We start from the raw sequence: 6706 nt of genomic DNA, 5'->3' as shown, positions 1-6706 counted from the left end.
TTCCCATTCAGGGAACTTCGAGCTGCGTGTAAACGCCGTGGGAACGCTAATACCAACGCCGCCATGCGAGCAGGTGTCCGTTGTATGAATATCAGAGTGCACATTCTGACGAAAGCATCTGAGCCCCAGGGGTGGAGCTGAAGTCCAGATGGTAAAACTTCACAAATGTGTGAGGTGAAGACCATCCTGCCGCCTCACAGATGTCACACAAGGGAACTCCTGATAAAAATGCCTTAGAGGCAGCCATACTCCGGGTTGAATGAGCCCGGACAGCCAAGGGAGAAGGCTGACCAGAGGACTCATAAGCAAGTGAAATGGCCTCGACCACCCACTTACTCATTCTCTGCTTAGACGCCGCAGAACCTCTATTAGGAGGCCCAAAGCAGACAAATAATTGTTCTGATTCCCTCCACAGGGCAGCTCTGTGGACATATGCGTCTAAGGCCCTCACCGGGCAGAGCAGATTTAGTTTCTCCTGGTCTGGTGTCCGAAACGGAGGAGGACAGAAGGCCTGTAGCACTATAGGTTTGACAACCGTAGTTGGAACCTTCGGAACATACCCCGGTCTAGGGAGGATGAAAGCCTTCGCCATACCGGGAGCAAATTCCAAGCACGAGGGGGAAACCGACAGCGCCTGAATATCTCCAATCCTCTTTAGGGAAGAGATGGCTAGGAGAAAGATGGTTTTGAGAGTAAGAAACTTCTCAGGCACCTCATCAATGGGCTCGAAAGGGGCTAAACAGAGCCCCTCCAACACAACCGCTAGATCCCAGGTCGGTACCCTCGTACGCACTACCGGCCTCAGCCTCAGGATACCACGAAGGAAACGGGTTACCAGGGGATGTCTCCCAAGAGAAGCTCCACTCAAAGGGACATGGTAAGCGGATAGGGCCGCCACGTAAACCTTTAGTGTGGAGTACGATAACCCTGTGGAGAAGCGTTCCTGAAGGAATTCCAGCACTGCCGGCAACGGGCAGTTAACTGGATCCAACTGTCGCTCTCCACACCAAGAGGTGAACAGTTTCCACCTCGAGGCATACAACTTCCTCGTGGATGGGGCTCTGGACTGGAGGATGGTCTCCACGACCTCAGTCGAGAGACCTGAATCTATGAGCTGGGCCCCCTCAGAGGCCAAGCCCACAACCTCCACAGTTCCGGACGGGGGTGGAGTATCCCCCCGTCCGCTTGAGACAGAAGGTCCCTCCTGACCGGAATCTCCAGAGGAGGACCCTCGAGAAGGGAAATCAGGTCCGCAAACCATACCCTGGTTGGCCAACGGGGGGCCACCAGAAGTACACTGGCCCCCTCCTGGCGAATCCTTTCCAGAACCCCTGGGAGCAGAGCAATCGGGGGAAAAGCGTACAGGGGTGCCCTCTGCCACTCCTGTACCAACGCATCCAGCCCCAATGGAGCTGGAGGACTCAGGGAAAACCACAGCGGGCAGTGTGAGTTCTCCCTGGACGCAAAGAGGTCCACTTCGGCCCGACCGAAGTGTCTCCAAAGGAGCTCCACCACCTCGGGGTGAAGTCTCCACTCCCCGGGCCTCGGCCCCTGCCTCGACAGGATGTCCGCTCCCCGATTTAAGTATCCTGGGATATAAATCGCTCTCAGCGACCGAAGTTTCCCCTGGGACCACAACAGGATCTGGCGCGCCAGCTTGTACAATGGACGTGAGCGCAGACCCCCCTGGTGGTTTATGTAAGAGACCACAGACATGTTGTCTGACCGGACAAGAACATGATGATCTCTGAGGTCTGGGAGAAAGTGTTTCAAAGCCTGAAACACCGCCATCATCTCTAGACAATTTATATGCCATCGGAGATGATGGTCTTGCCACAGCCCGCGGGCCGAGCGACCACTCATGATCGCTCCCCAGCCCGTGAGAGAGGCATCCGTCGTCACCGTTACCCGGCGACACGGGGCTCCCAGCGCAGGTCCCAGGGACAGGAACCAAGGTTCTTTCCACATAGCCAGGGCACGGAGACCACGTCGCGTGACCTTGATCTTGCGGAGCGGGTTTCCCCTCGGGGAGAACCCCTTGGTCCTGAGCCACCACTGTAGTGGTCTCATGTACAGCAGGCCGCACGGTAACACGTTGGATGCTGCTGCCATCAGACCCAGAATTCTCTGGAATTCCTTTACAGTGAGTGACTGGCCTAGCTTCACTTGCGTGACAGTCGAGATAATCGAGGCTATACGAGCCGGCGACAGACGTGCCTGCATCGTCGTCGAATCCCATACCACGCCTAGAAAAGTGGTCCGCTGAACTGGCGAAAGCACACTCTTCTTGGCGTTGAGTCTCAACCCCAACCTTCTGATGTGGGCGAGGACGGCATCTCGATGCCGAATCGCCTGATGCTCTGATTGAGCCAGAATCAACCAATCGTCGATGTAATTTAAAATGCGAATGCCCTGGAGACGCAGCGGAGCCAAGGCCGCGTCCATGCATTTCGTGAAGGTTCGAGGAGATAACGCTAGGCCGAATGGAAGGACCCGATATTGGTACGCTTCGCCCCCAAAAGCGAACCTCAGGAACTTCCGATGTTGCGGAAGGATGGAGATATGGAAGTACGCGTCTTTTAGGTCTATCGTGACAAACCAGTCCTCGGACCTGATCTGTGACACGATCTGCTTGAGAGTCAGCATTTTGAACTTGAGCTTCCCTACTGACCGATTTAAGAGGCGCAGGTCTAAAATCGGACGCAGCCCCCCATCCTTCTTCGGAACAATGAAGTACCGGCTGTAATACCCCAGCTCTCTGTCGGGAGGAAGAACTCGTTCTATCGCCCCCTTCATTAGCAGAGCTTTCACTTCTTGTTCCATAACCAGAGCCTGCTCGGGGGTCACCACTGTGGGCAAAACCCCCCGAAAACGAGGTGGACGCGACCTGAACTGGATCGCGTACCCGCGTTCGATAGTCTGCAGGACCCAACGAGATATATTTGGAAGACTTCCCCATTCTACCAGAAATTCTACTAAGGGTACCAGCCTCTCGAGACTGGCCTCTGGAGTAGTTTTTAAAACAGAAACAGCGCCCTGTGACCGCGCACAGGCAGGGTTCAACAACCGTTCTGTATCGCTCCTCAGAGCAAACGAGCGTCCCTCGGGAAATCGCTCGCTGGGACCGTCTGCACCCCCCATTACAGGCAGGGTTGGCAGAACGAACCCCTGAGGGCACCGAGAGAGAGCGGGCGCCGGATTCAGCGGCGAACACCTCTGTCTCACGGTGGGGACCACCCTCAGTAGCCTGACACCAGTGGCGTCAGGACTTCTTCGACGAAGCCTTCCTGGCGACAATAACCGTCCTCAGATCGGTTCTATCCCGGGAAGACCTCGCCTGAGAACGCCGCGTCTCAGCCCAGTTTTGCTGGGGAGGAGCCCGAGACGCGACGCTCTTCTTCTGCTGCGCCCTATGCGAGGAACCCGACGGGCGGGGCTGCTCTCGCCCAGCAGCCCCCGAAGGATGAGTACGGACGGGGAGACATTTCTGGAGCGCCGCTGCCTGCTTTTTTCCCTCTTGGAATCTCTCAATCACTGCGTTCACAGAACCACCAAAAAGACCTTCGGTCGACAGCGGCGCATCCAGGAGAAAAGCTTTATCTTTCTCCTTCATATTAGCCAGATTTAGCCATAAATGCCTCTCCGTGGCCACCAGGGCTGCCATAGAGCGGCCGACTGATCTGGCCGTCTCCTTGGTGGCACGGAGAGAAATATCTGCCGCCTGACGCAGCTCATTAATCACGTCAGTGCTGACGACCTCCCCCTCGCTCATATCCTTCAGCAGATCTGCTTGATACGTCTGGAGGATGGCCATCGTATGCAAGCAAGATGCTGCCTGTCCCGCCGCTGAATAAGCTTTGCCCACCAAAACCGAAGTATTTCTGAGTGGCTTGGTGGGCAACGCCGGTGTTTTAAAAGACGATGCCGTCTCAGGAGAAAGATGGCTCGCCAAAACTTCCTCCATCCTCGGCATCGCCCCATAACCGTGTCCCCTAGACCCAGCAATATTAGCGTACATAGAGGTCTGTTGTGTCAAAATTCTAGCTGACACTGGTTTGTTCCACGATCTACACACCTCGGTGTGTAGATCGGGAAAAAAGGGCAAACACCGGCGTGGAGGTAGTGAGTGTGATTTTAAAAATCTCTCATCCATTTTACTTTTTACTCTCGACTCTTGTTTTTCAACTGGCCATTCAATGGTTAATTTTTCAATGGAGTCAAAACCTCCATCAGCTCTACATTCGCGGGAGACTGGGATGGCGAGTCCCCGATCTCCACTGAGTCCATAGACTCTGCATCCACACTTTCAACATCCAGCTCCTCAGAACTGGATAATTGAAGTGATGGCGCCTCAGCCCGGGCAGGAGAAACCGCAACGCGGACCCCCGCAGCGAGAACTGAGGCACTGGATCTACCAGGTAAGGGCAGAGAAAGGGCGGGGCCCGTCTCAATCCCCGCTGATAGATCCATCTGCGAACCCCACGACGCAAGCCTTCGCTGTGCCTCGGCAGCAGCGGGACCCGAGCCGCGGGGAGCGCGCACCGAACCACTCTCCTCGAAGAGTGCCCGGCGGGAGCGAAGTGTCTTCATGGGCAGACACTCGCAGTGCTCACAGCCGGCCCCCTCGAGAGCCGACTGAGCATGCTGCACTCCCAAACAAACAACACACAGATCGTGTGTATCCCCACCCGTGATGAAGCGAGGGCAGGGATGAACACACTTTCTGAAATTCTGCTGTTGTTTGCTCGCCATATTTTCCAATATATATATATATATACAATATCAGACAGACAGACAATATTCATACATAGAGCGCTTGTGAAGACTCAGAAGCTGTTGCGCTTGTGTTTCGGGGATGCTTTATAGTTTCCTGGTCGATACGTCACCCCGCCTATGACGTTCCGTCTCGCCATTGGACAGATTTCATACGTGCTTCATGACTCGTCACGCAGAGGCGTTCCCACGGCGTTTACACGCAGCTCGAAGTTCCCTGAATGGGAACTGGTTACTGCGCCCACATCAATGATAAATTAGCCAGGCTTCAGTCATATTGCGCAGATAATTGGTCCGTTGGAGCAAATATCACACTTTTGGAACAAGCTGGTGAACGTGACGCACAGTATGGTAATTCAAAACATGAATACCCATGCCCATCCTCTCGGGATACCTGCATGTTACAAGTACCCCAGGTACAGTATATGAAGAGTTCAGATGCAAAAGCCTCTAAATGCCATTTGAAATTTTCTTCTTTAATGATGATTTTTATCAAACTTGTATATTTAAGTTCAGTAATTTCACTTAAATAACAATTAATAGGTAATTATCATTGCCATTTAAGTGAAATTACTGAACTTAAATATACAAGTTTGATAAAAATCATCATTAAAGAAGAAAATTTCAAATGGCATTTAGAGGCTTTTGCATCTCAACTCTTCATATCGTATTACCGTTTTTGTAGCATAAACATCATCAAAACGATGAGAGCCTCCGATCTTCCAATGTTTCTATGGCGCTAAAACCTTAAGTTGTCAGAGTTCCGGACCCTGTGCAACTGATGTTAAACTGCCATTGACTCATCTGCGTTCGAGGGGAGGGGCTTACCGATGGGTCAATTACCGTATGTCAAGTCAAAAAGGTTGTATTCACCAACTACAGAAATTGTTTTTAAAAAACACTTTTAAAAGAAATGAAATAAGATCCCAACTTCTGAGGCATTCCTGGATTCTGATCCTAAAGCCTTAAACAATTAATCTGCTTTGAAGAGAAAAGCCTTTTCTACTTCTGTGCCAAGAGACAGTACACTCTGCTCATCCATGGCCTTCATGGGTATGCAGCTTACGAAATTGATTTGCCACAAGTGTTTGCTAGTTTACTGGCATGACTGAGACTCAAAAACAAAATGAGAAACAAAATGTGCATTTGTTAAACAAAATCCTAGGAACCAATAAGGTGAAGATGTCATTTTATATAGTAAAAGCCTTAGGAGTACTGTATAGGATAGAGAAACAACTGTTTGTTTGATTTTTTCCTTTCCATGGTAGTGATGTACATGGAAGTGGATCAACCCCTTTTCAATGGACAGTTGTCTGAAAGGCAAGTATAAATGCACTTCTTTGACAGTAACAGACAGTAGAGACTTGGTGTGGAGGGTGTGTTTGTGCAGTTTCGGCTGGCAAGTGTTTTTGTTTGCTAAATTTTGGGTCAGACAGCAAAGTCTCTGTTTGCTTCCTCTGCCTAATGCTTTAGACCTGTCTGTCTGAAACATGTTAGATAATAAAAAAATAGTTTTCTACAAGAAATTACAAAGACATTTACAATTTTACATCAATAATATTCTTCTACAGTTTTACATGATTTCCCAAATATTAGATTAAGGTTGGTTATAAGCAGGGGCAGTTTCTTTATTAGGGCGACGTGCCATCAAAGTGCAAAAAGGACACATTCGCATTCAACCACAGAGTAACGGGGTTGGTGATGGCGCAGTGGATAAGACACAAGACTCTGGTGTGAATTTGGTTCGAATCTACTGTGAGACACCAGTGTGTCCCTGAGCAAGACACTTAACCCCTAGTTGCTCCAGAGGCGTACGACCTCTGATATATATATAGAAATTGTAAGTCGCTAAATTAATAAATGCACATGTAAATTATGTAAGTCCAACAAAGAAAGTTCATATTGCACTTATGATTGTTTTCATAGCCTTCAA

This window comes from Pimephales promelas, chromosome 4 (genome assembly GCF_988280905.1).
Source record: "Pimephales promelas chromosome 4, fPimPro1.hap1.1, whole genome shotgun sequence".
Lineage (NCBI taxonomy): Eukaryota > Metazoa > Chordata > Actinopteri > Cypriniformes > Leuciscidae > Pimephales > Pimephales promelas.
Note: the sequence above shows the minus strand (reverse complement) of the source record.